Source organism: Aythya fuligula, chromosome 12, assembly GCF_009819795.1.
Source record: "Aythya fuligula isolate bAytFul2 chromosome 12, bAytFul2.pri, whole genome shotgun sequence".
Classification (NCBI taxonomy): Eukaryota; Metazoa; Chordata; class Aves; order Anseriformes; family Anatidae; genus Aythya; species Aythya fuligula.
In genome coordinates this window covers 1,413,107-1,425,672 of record NC_045570.1, presented here as the reverse complement: position 1 = coordinate 1,425,672, position 12,566 = coordinate 1,413,107, and the positions used below count along the sequence as shown (strand labels likewise).

The 12,566-nt window shown below is 34.9% G+C and overlaps 1 protein-coding gene across 13 annotated transcripts in view; it reads left to right on the top strand.

The window, feature by feature from the left end:
- The window catches only part of ZNF536 (zinc finger protein 536), a 351,794-nt gene that overhangs the window by 65,250 nt on the left and 273,978 nt on the right, over positions 1–12,566 (top strand). For 12 of the 13 annotated variants that reach the window (XM_032195430.1, XM_032195419.1, XM_032195426.1 and 9 more), the window contains one exon: positions 3,845–3,915. The exons of the other annotated variant lie outside the window; for it this stretch is intronic. The gene's annotated coding sequence lies outside the window, so the exon portion shown is untranslated. The remainder of the gene's footprint in view (positions 1–3,844; positions 3,916–12,566) is intronic. 13 annotated transcript variants of the gene reach the window in all.

Sequence of the window (12,566 nt, the reverse complement as noted above, 5' to 3'; positions counted from 1 at the left end):
CCTGAAAAGAAAGAGAAGATCACATATCAATCAAAGACTTGATACATAAGGAGAGTTCTTATGCTCTTTGACTGATGAAAATCCTGGCTGTGAGCTCTTGATCTGACTTCTGGTTTCTTGATTTAGAGAATTGCATTTATATTTTACAATAATATCTGCTGATTTTTATTTATTTTTTAAATGTTTCCTTCGTGTATTTTGTAGACTTAGATTAGATACTAAGAAGCAATTCTTTACTCAGAGGGTGGTGAGGCACTGGAACAGCTTGCCCAGAGAAGCTGTGGATGCCTCATCCCTGGAAATGTTTAAGGCCAGGTTGGATGGTGCTTTGGGCAACCTGGTCTGGTGGGAGATGTCTCTCTCCATGGCAGGAGGGTTGGAACTAGGAGATCTTTAATGTTCCTCCCAACCCAAACCATTCTATGACTCTGCCATCTTGATGCTTGGAGGGTGGTTTGAACTCACCTTCACTGATGAGAACAAACACTTTTCCGCCTCTGTGATTTGATTGACCCTCTTCTCAATGGCACTGCAGGCAGAAATTAGTGCTACTTAGTAGAAGAAAGACTCCATCTTTACTTAGTTTTGCTGATGCTGAACTAGTGATTTCTAGTGGAAAAGGACTGAAAGGTTGAAGGGCATGCCCAAACTGAAGCCTTCTTAACTAGTACAGATGCCTGTGCTTGCTTATTGTTCTGCATTTCTGCGACTCTATTAAACTGAAATAACTAACAGGTAATAAATTCTTTTTTTATTTTTTTCTTAATTTATTGCTAATTATGCATTTACTGTTATGATAATTTAAAGAAGATTTGAAGTACATTAAACATTCCTTGTTTTTTTAAAAAAGTACTTTATTTGACTTACTAAATGTGTATATACAGTAACAGAATTAAGTTTAGTGCATGCCCTTTCATCTGGAAGTGTAGGGTGAAAGATATGAGTGAACTTAGATGCTACAGTTTTAGCCTAGCTGCAATTACCCTCCAGAATGGAAACTGAATCTCCGACAGAGGGTTTTCTGGCTGCATTTCAATATGTGTTGAGTGTTGGAGTATGGATGAACAGCACAGGGCGGCATGGTGCAGCTAGACTGGAATCAAGCTGTAGGCTGTCTTGGAGACCTAGCAGCACAGGGGAGCTATTAAGATAATTTGGACTTTTTTTTTTTTTTTTTTTTTTTTTTTTAACAAGGAAAACGCAAAAAATTGCAACAAAAAAACACCCACACCTAAACCCCAGAAGACTCTTGTATTCACCTCTTGGTGCTCTTCAAAGACATTGTTAGCAGTTTGTTGTGTGTTCATGCCAAGTTAGTATTTGATGGTGTCTTCAGGCCCTGGTCAATACTACATGGGACTCAGCAGAATACGGATACACTATATTTTGATGTGGATGCTTACCGAAGGAGGTCTTCCGTTCTCCAAGCCAGCAGCTCTTGACTTGGATAAGGTTTTGTGAGGGCTACTTTGCCTGGATTATGTTATGTGGGACTGCAAGAAAAACTGAGGCATGATACAGCTAATTATGCAGTGAAAGAGACATAAGAAAGGAAAGATGTGCCAGTATAATTGCAGTAAATTCTTGTATTTGTATATGCTTAAAGTTGTTCTGATGCAAAATTTCCTGAAGCAAAGGAATTTATTGATTTTTTTTAGCAGATCTTGGATCATATTGCTTGCCATATTGGATCAGAATATTGGGCCGTCAAGTGCCATTGATTATGACCAGGAGCAGAAGATTTAGAGGAAGAGGCAAGAAACCCGTGATCAGTCATTGTAGGATAAGCTTTCCTTAAGGATGTTGTAATTATAAGTGGGACACATGGCAAGTGTGTACAACTTGATAGTTCCAAACCAAGGAAAAACAATGGGGATGATTTAATTCTCTTATGTTTTGAAATAAAGAAACATTAGTTTTATTTAATCAATAGACTCGAGGGTTTGATGTATGGATGAAAACTTACAATCAGTGGAATAATATTTCTGGTTAAGCACTTCTCATCAGGAACTTGTTTGACCTGTGGGCTGCTTCATTTTTTAAACTTAGATGTCTCTATTACAGAGCTTGTAAAGAGTGTTGCAGTGGCAGCATGGGGAATGTGTGCTAACATAGACGCATCTTACAGGAAAGGAGATAAACCTTTTTCTTTGTACACAGACACATACATGATTTATCAACCATTGTATTACTCTGTCTTTACTGTAAAATGTACAGTTTATGTGTATTCCTCTATCTGTGTAGGATTAGAAACTGTTCTGTCTTGTTTTGGGGAAGAGGATTACTCTATAGATAAAGGCAGATAATTTACTTTTAGTGAAACACTGCAGCTTACGGACAGCAGAATCAACTTTCTTGAGGCAAAAGGAATTGATATGGAACATAATATATCTGACCACTCAAAGGAATTTAAAGATTACATCAGAAATATATTATAGAAAATTAGTTGACTATTTTTTTTTCAGTTATCCTAGAATCATTGGATTTAAAAAACAACAAACATTGTAAATACCGAGTACCTTGAAATTCACCAATTTTACTGCATGTACGATTGGCAGCATTAAATGCTAATAACTCATTTAAATATGAAACATCTGTACATTATTTAGGGATTTTTCATCTGTTGATTTGAGAAATGAGGATTTTGAGTCTTTGTATTCATAGTTGTGTGTTACTTATATACAAAAGCAGTCAGCAATGAAATAATAGTCCTAAAATATACTATATGTGGTTTTGTGATTAAGGTACCAAATGCACAGTTTATAAAGAGATACAACATCTGTGGCATTTGATTTTAGGTGTGGCAGCAGCAATTATGATTTCATAATAGTGGGAGTAACATGGTTCAAAAACACAGTGAGAAGATTGTTTTTTATACACTGCAATGTAAATTTTTAAAATAACAGTGTAATTTTTACATTTCTTACTGGATATGGAATAATTCATTTTAGAATAATTTATTTTCTACAGGTAAAAAATAAAACATATATCACTGTGGAGCATAGTATAATGCGTTTAATTTTTATGAGTGAGTTATGAAGACGTACAACTCAGAAGCTAGGATAAACATCATATTCCTTAATTAATCCATTATGCTATGACAAGTGTGCCATTTTCATTACCCTAAAAAAAAAAATGTGTCTTTTTTATATTAGAAAACCTTTCTTTTAAAACCATAAAAGTTGTAAAATCTTACACATCAAAAACTATTAAAGAGTTAGATATCTTACAACTCTTCAAGGAATTTAGATAAAGGCCCATCATTGTCTGGTAATCACATTCAAATATGTTCTTTAGCTCAAATGTTTTAGAGTGTGTAGATGGAGTTCCCCCATGTTTAAATGAATCCAGACTTAAATTTCAGCTAGTGAATGCAGATGAATCTATGGTTGAGCAATAATATAGGAACAGTAGTGGAAAATGGATGAAAAAACACACCACACAACCCCAAAACAAACAAAACCACCAAAAACTCAACAACAACCCCTTTTAAGATCTCAAAATTCAGCATTATAGATGTATATAGCTTCTGAGGCAGCATATACAGATCTATAATGAATATTTTTCTCTTCTGGGTCTTACAGCTTTCAGCCAAGATTCTCCCTTCTGCCCCCAGATCCCCGGAAAATGTGGTGTATTCATTTAAAGGAAAGAAAGCTCTTTATAGAGCTTTATAATTTATAGATGAATGAGCTAGAAAATATCCACTTCTGCTTGACCCCAGTAGTTGCAGCTTGGGGAAGTTATTCATTTGGTTTTGAGTGTGTGGGGGTGTCACATCTAACTACATTTTTATTTACAGATGAATGTTACTTTTGTAATTATAAATATTTTGCATTCACAGTAAAGAATCTGCAAGAGTTTTAATCATCCGTTGATTAAAGAATTAAACCTCGCCACACTCCAACTAGCTAGGTAAGTTGTACTTGCACTAAAGATCAGAGTAACCGTGGTGTAGGAAGGTGGGGTGATACTTTATTAAGGTCTGTCATTGGCACATGTTGGAATAGATGACAGATTTCTCACTTCCTTTTCCGTGACTTATTGTCAACATAGTGCATCTATTTGATTCTATCATAGGGGAACTAATTTTCTGAAATGTTCTATTTCACATTATATAGTGGAGCCAGGTGCTGAAACAATTACTTGTAACTTCTCTACAAACTATATCAGAATTTCCTTATATCAAACCTCTGAGTTTTTATGCATGTACACTTTGTGTGCCCAAGAGCAACTGATCTTTAAGGTATTTATGTGAAGACATTTTTATATGATTTTAATGTTAGGATATCAGTCACTAGCTGTCATTTCTAAAATCTGATATTAATAGAATTCAGTATTTGTCATTTTACATTGAAATAAGAACAGACATAAGATAATACAAAACAAAACATTATTAATGAAAAAAATCAAATTAGAGATTGTTGTATATTGAATACAATAAATGTAATATAAATTAGTACAATACAAAGAAATGTGGTTTTCTGCCATTTCAGCATTAGAGCATTAGAAGAATTGCACTGTTTTTCTCCATATATCTGTGTCACCAGGTTGTTATTTCTTTTGTTTAGTCACATAATAGAATGTGTTGAGACATATTATCCTCAACTTGTGTAACAGCCTACAAATACTGATTGCAGTTTGAGCTTGTTATGGAAAAGTATTGCCCTGTGGATTGAGAAAATGACCAACAGCGGACTATAATCTATGAAGCTGAGAGTAAAATAGCCAACTAGAGGTCATTTTTCAAACCAAAGGGCAATAGTTTTCTACTATAAAGTGAATATTACAGTCAGTATATGTTTTATTAAACCGTTTCAGAAACTTGGGAGCAGTTTCATTTAAACTTCTTGCTTGATGTGGCTCAGAGAACAGGCCCAGGGCAGCTCACAAAAAGGTCTGGCACAGTCTCTATAATAAATATTCTGTATACTCAGTAATTGTGAAGGCTTTAGAGCCTTAATGGTGAACAGCCATATCCTGCCACCATTCTGCATCCTTAGCAGCAATTGAAGTCATTAAGGTTTGTGTATAAAAAATCATTGCAGGGCACTGTTTCTCACTGTAATACTATTACAAACTAGGGCCAAACTACATAGGGAAGCCAATTATGGCTATTACTCTCTAAAAGTTTAAAAAGAAAATACCTTTTCATTTCTCCATACCCTTTCATTGTGTTTTTTTTTTTTTTTTCCTACTGAAGTATGTCAACAATGGATCTCTTTATTGGCTGTCATATGGGAGTGATTGCTTAGTGCCTTGGTCAATAAGAGGATTTCCATTCTGGAATAACAGAAATAACAGTAAGACACATGGACTAAGTAAAACCTTTATTCTCTTCCTTTAACACACCTTGCACATCCATAAAGTATTCTGTCATCCTGTGGCTTGGGAACAGAGATGCTTTCTGGAGCCATTACTATGAGTAACTTTTACTGTTATCAGATTGCCAGCATAAAATCCTAGGTAAACTTCAGGTTTCAGAAAGTCACAAGCCTTCCTGCAAAACAGGGGACAGGGGCCAGAGGAAATCCAAGAACAAGACCATGGTGACTGGAGCACAATAAAGCCGAATAAAATCTATCTCAAATAGTTTTTTTTTTTTTTTTTTTTAATTTTTCAGAGGCCTCTTTCACTCTCTTATATCACCTTGTTGTCTACCTTCTAGGATTTCTAATTTTCTATTTTGGGGAAAAGCTGACAAATTGATCCTGCTTCTGTGGCATAAGCATGTCATAGTCCAATACTACTACATTTTTGGCAGTAAACATATCTAAGTTACTGCATGCCTAAGTTACAAGTTCATGGGTTGTGATTATGTATGCAAATTGTGCATTCATATAACCATAATTAGAAATTTCTTTCTGTAATTGCCAGATTAATGCACTGTTATAGCTGTAGCATGGGCAAATTAGGTGCAAAAGTTTTTTCTGTGCGTGTGTTTAAAAAACAGACCTTACATACATACGTATGTATATACTACGCAGGCAGACATAATTTTCTAATGGTCATAATTTTAAAGTCTACATAAAACTTTGCCACCTCAGTAAGGGTGATGGATTAGATTAATAAGAATTGGAGCAGCAAAAGATCTGTTACAAAACTTGTCCATCTTCTTGATGTTTCAGGATTGTTTTCTACAGTGCATTTGCTAATACTTTGACCAGAGCAGATTTAAATGTCCCAAACAGTCCCCACTAAAGTTTCACAGAATTCAAAGGATATTTTCCTGATGCCTTAAAATAAAGTCAGCAGTTTACCTTGTTATGTTATGACTTCAAGGATCTGTCGTGTGTATCTGTCCTTGGAGCTTCCATGCTTCTAAATATTTGTTAAAAAGTTGCCATAAATTATTTTGGTATTGACTGTGCCCTTTTCTCTCATTCTCTACCTAGAATTGTGGCACCAGTCAGATTGTGTTATTTCACAGAAATATAAAAAAAAAAAAAAAACAACCTCCACAAACCCCCAAAACTTTTACAGATCAAAATTCTGGGCCAAAGGAAAATGGCACTATTAATTTACTACTGCATATATTACATAATATATATGAACATTCTCTCTGTATGATTATGCATGTAGTCTGTGTTCATTGCTAGGAGAATGGTGTTTAGCGGTCTGTCTGATTGTATTGCACACTGTACAAACATATAATTAATCTCATTTTTAGAAATGCATAGCTCCAAGCTGAGAGTGTAGAAATATAGGGTTATTAGTTTCTAGAATGTTTTTATTACACACTTTCTGTTTTGATTGACAACTATTAATATTTTAAGATGACAGAACTAAAACTTATGTTGTGAGATAGCATCAAATATAGATAGCTAAGTAAACAGAAGCATGTGAGCAGGATAATATTTATTGTATAGTGTATAGCAATGTGGTAAGAGATTAGAGGGAGAATTGTTCTTCAAGAAGAATATTTGATATTTTACATTCTTTAGAAATACAAACACTTTAGAAATAAAAATACAGAACTGAACTTCACATCCTGTTTCTCCAGGGTAACGTAGATTTGTCACCTATCTTGGCTGCATTGTTCTTGAAAGCTTCCTTCCATGTTTCATGTTCTTCCCTTCTTTGACTGCCTGTGTAGGAGAGGCATAAGAGAAGATCCATCCAATATGTATTTTATAACTCTTCTGCTTTTCTGGTTGATGGTTTGAGATTAAAACCTTGTAGTTCTGACCAAAATTTGTATTGAACACTTCATACCCAGTCCTTTTCCCAGAGAGCTTGGCTGTCAAAGTAGATGAAGGATAGGAGGGGAGACAGGTCCAGTCAGAAGTTAAGGGGTATGCAGTAGGAGAGTCAGGAGGAGAAAAATGGAGCCACTGAAATAAGTCGGGGCAGTTTCTCATTTGGCAAAAGATCAATACTAGTTTTAACTGATTAAATACTAATTTTGTCTCCAGAACAAAAAGAATAGTTAGCATGAAGTATGTGCAAATTACCCATGTATTTCTAGTGAATATTTAATTAGAGGCTGGGTACGACTTATATAGCTTTCAAAAACCAACAAATAAACAGACTCTTATTTTCATGATATGATTCACCCACCTAAAATTACTTCTGATGTTCAAGTTAAAAAGAATGATCTGGGATGCTCAAAACTCACCTCAGAATGTTGTGCTTGTGCTTCTGCCCTCGCTGGACCCAGGACTGAGTTCAGGATGGGACAGCAGGATGTGCATCTTGTAAAAACTTGTAAATGTTTAACAGAGCATGTTAGGAAAAAAAAAAAAAAAAAAAAAAAAAAACTGGTTTACTTGATGTAAACTTTTATACCTGAAAGGAATATAGCTGTGTTAATCTGGTGTTCTGTTTGGGCTAATTCATCCTAATTTAGGTTTAGCCTGCCTATTTTAATGCAGTACCTTGTGAACCTATCTTTAGTGGAAAAAGTTCAAACAAGCAATTCTTCAAATCATTCTCAATCAGGGTTTTGCAAATACATGACCAAGAATAACTGCTTGCGTCCTTCACATAGCACCAACATGAGTAGCTGTAAAATCACAAAATAACATTATTAGACAATTGTTTTTGCAAACTCCGATTAACTGGGGAAGCAAAATCAGTAAGATCATATCACCATTATTTACTCTTGTTTAAAGATTGTGTAAAGAGACATTTCCCCTTCAGTAAGACAAAAAGTATCCCAAGTATGTGTTTTTCTTATTTATTTATTTATTTATTTTGTACTTTTCCCTCAGCACACCTTTATGTACAATACCTGACTCATGATGGAGCTTCTAGGCACGACTTTAAATAGTTATAGTTTGTAGCTGAAATTACTTGTATTTAAAGACATTGTATTAAACAATAATAATAATAATAAAGTAACATGTGGTATGAACTGTCTGGTCAAGTTCAGTATTTATTCCTAAAATATAATACATCATACTTGTTTGAAAGTTTTCTTTTGGACAATAAACTCCTCTTCCCTCTTAATGGTAAGTGGCTGGCTGCTGCAGCATCTTTTCAGAGCACCTTTTGTATTTGCTTCAGCTTTTCATTGCTCAGAAGTGGCTTTTCTGTTGACCTGTACATGGCACTAGGTTGATGCCATTAAAAAAATAAATATATATATAGCCATCTTAAAAATGCTAATTTTAGTTTCTTGATTGATGAGAGTACTGGAGATGTTCATGGAAGTACAATGAAGTACATCATCTTGTCAATCAAGATGATGCGCCACTGTGTCTGACATATTTGTAAATTGTTACCAGTCCTGTAGACTTCTCTGTCTGAGCATCTGTGATGCTAAAGGTTCATCTCTTTTGGGTAGTACTATTAACACTTCAGAGTGATTCATCTAATGACCAGGCTCACTATGAGGAAGCATTGCTGTGTTGTGAAGGAACGGTGTCATGATGTATAAAGTAAACTAGTCAGTCAGCATGAGAAGAGAAAATAAATAAAAATAATAATAAAAAAAACCCTCTTCATATGATGGAAAAGAAAATGAAGAGGAGAATCTGTGGTGCATGATTGCTATTGAAAAGGAAGGCCCCCAAAAGACTATAAATGAAGAAATGTCATCTGGCTAATTTTCATAGTTAGGATAGGAGTGGTTTAATGGGGGGTTGCAATCATATTATATGCTTCTCTTGCCCTTCAAGAAATCTTTCTGGATTTTTCAGCCATGTTTCCTGTGAAGTTCTCTAGCATAGTCCAGTAGACTGTCCAGTGCAAATTGCAATGCTTTATTCTGAGATTCAGGAAGAATCATCTCAAATTTTACTCAAAAGCACCTCAACTACAGCCTTGCATCATTGGGCGTCAGGATTTCAGTGTCAGTACTGTTTCTATTTGAGCATCTTCTTTGTCTCCCACAAGTTACATTCTGTCCTCAAATGCTTGGGAATGGCATTGATATTTAATAGAAGCTACAAATGCATCAGAGATCAGATGGAAAATATGTATATAATGTGTTTACGTACTGCATGTGGCAGCTAGGCCTAGTAATGGAGTAATGCTTTAACATATACAGTGTATTTATTATACAGTCAAGTGGAAAAAGTGGATGTTTCTATTTATCAGTTGTTTTTTGTCTTGGGTGTTTCTATCTTTGACTGATACAAATATTTTTGAATCTAAACATATCTCCACAATAGTGTTGTGACTTTGTTCTGGATTTCTTTCATCTTAACTTATCAACACAGTATATGAGCCATTTTATCCTACAGTGTGATCATCATCCTAGTGTGTATTTGCTCATTAATGTCATGTTAAGATCTAAAGAAATATGAAAGTAGGAGTGAAATTTCTTTTTCTGTACTAATTTTGTATACTACTAATGTTAGGAAATCTACAGCACTGTAGCTTTGAAATAATTTTTTAAAAAGTATACACATTTCCTCCAATTGCTGTACTGCTTTCAGTCTTATATTAATACTCAAACATGACCTTAAACAGAAATTTTGACCAAGTCTCACTCCTTGTAAGGGGGCATAATTTTTTGGTGTTTATTGAAATAATTGAAATATCCTAGTGAAACACCCTTTGAGAACATATGTGTATAAAATACATATTTTAATCTCAATTTTTTCACTGAATGGATTTCTTCTTTAACTCATGTCCATTGCAGAAGTTCATAATGATCTGTTTTTTATATATCTGGTATTCATAGTGAAGACATTTTGAAAAGGGAAAGTACCGATGGAAAAATGTAAGACTTAACAGTTTTTATTAAAAAAAAAAAAAAATAATAATTTAAAAATTGCAAATTGGACATGCTTTTCCAAACGAGTCCTTTTTTCCCACAGATTTACCCTAGAAGTACTTCAAGACAATTTGTGCCTTTTAAACAAAAAACAACTCTAACACTGTTTTCTGGTTTTCAGCTAAAAACTGAAGTTTTCCTGGAACGGTGCAGAGAGAAGACAGAGAAAGGGATGTGTGGGTGGGTAAGGGAGACCACAATTTATGCATTAGGGTTTGGGTGTTTTGTCTAACTTAAGGTGTTGAAAATTCTCACAGCTGGAGCCTGCATCTCTTCCCTGACTAAACAGGGGGCCAGAACTGTGACAATCCTGGTCATATGAAGCAAAAGTTGTCCAAGTAGCTGCACAGGGTGGGTTATTTGGGGAGTGTTAAAACATGCATAAGGCCAACCATGTCAGGTCCCGTTGGGAGTGGTGGGGCTCCCATCTTTATCCTAAGAATGAGGACAAGGAGACCTTTCCCAGTTAGCAAAACCCCAAAGCACAAGGGGAACTCAATATGTGTTAGCTGTTCTAGTGAGTAGCAGGCAGTAGCAGTTATATAGACCAGTCTCATTCAGAGCTGCTCATTTTTTCTTGTCAGTTTAAACATCCAACCATCTATTCTGCTTGATTTTTATTCCTCAGAATTTTTCTTTCCTTTTTGGTGCCAGGTCATTACACACAAACTCATAATTAAAAATAAAAAATAATAAAAAAAAATATAAATGTTTTGTATGGTGAAAGCTTTTAATTTGAAAGACATGACTACCAGCATGTATTATATATATTCCTTTTTTTTTTTTTTTTTTTTCAGGGGAAGCTATGCAAATATTTTGATGGAGTTGAAATGCCTAGCTTACATTTAATGTTCTTAGATTCTTACGCTATATTGTGATACAGTATAAAAATACAAATGACAGAATTTAAGGAAAGTGTTTTGACTTCTCCATGGTAAACATTGCCATATTGCAATGTCGATTTTTGGCCAGTTTTGGGTTTGAACCTTTTTTTTTGTTTGTTTTTTGCTGAAAATTTAATTTTTAACAGATCTACCTATGATAATGAGTTTAGCAGCTCTGACTCTTTCATTTCAGTCCTTCCTGAGAATCGCTGTTTCTGCCTCTACTTGTTGCTTTATTTGCTTTATTATTTTTAGGAGCTGTCCGTTTTCAGTCCTCTTTAGGCTCTTTCCCCAGTAGCAGGAGGCACAGAGGTCTTGTTTCTTTTTTTTCTGCATCCAGAATATGAGACACAGTCTAGTTACTGACCTAGGTTTATTGCAGTAAATTGGCATTGTAGGGCACATTCTTCCCAACATCTTGAAGCTTTTAGCAAGTCTTTTCTCTTATTTGAGAACTGACACAGTTTGGCTTCTGTTTACTAAGGAGTCAAACAGTCCTACAACACTGATTTGCGTTTTCCTAACCCTATTCTAGTGTGCTTTCAATAACTTAGCAATCCCGTGTGAAACACTGCAGCTTTATTTACTTTTTTTTTTTTTTTTTTAATTGCAAACTAATACATCTCAGTAAATGAAGACCCATATTTAAGTCAACTTTAGCAGTTGTCGGTGTTTTTATTTGTGTAAAACTTCTGGCAGAAAAACTCCAGGAAAGTAAATGAAAAGGAGTTCTAACTAATTTGTTCATTTTTGTACTATCCTGTTAATGTACGTGTTTCAAGTATAACTTATAATAAATGTGTTGAGAATTGCTGGATCAAATTTCTTCTTTATTGACAGACATTGTCAATGCAAACTCTTCCAAATTAGCCAAATATGTTATTTCAAGGGGATGACCTTCCAGGCTTGGCACCACTGCTAAGAATATCAGTTTAGTTACCAATTACAGTAGTCCTGGCTTTTTTAATGATAGTTGTCTTTTTTTTTTTTTTTTTAATGCTTGGTACTGTATGAGATGAACAAATGTATTGCACAGTGTGAGCAATACAGTTTGTCACCCTGGCAATCACACTACCTTTTTCTCTCTGCAAGAACAACTATTATTATTTTTTTAATAATTGTTGACAACTGCTCAATTTATGATTAAAATCATCTTGATTGAAATATTTAAAATATTTTTTTCTGAACAGTTCAAGTCTTCATACACAATGTACTCTCCTAGTTTTCTGTACCATGTAGTGAGTCTTCTTTGTTCTGATGCAGCTTTCAAAGTGCTGAGAGGAATGCTGTGCTAAATACACTCTGCTGAGAGGGTCCAAGCAGCCAAGGGGGACTCTGTTCCCACTTGCTCACTTTGAGACAGCTCTTTGGCTGGGACAAATCAGAGTAGTAAGAGCAGAATGGCAGTTGTCATCATCTCCATCCTTGTCCCCAGCACTTTGAGCAGCCCCAGAGAA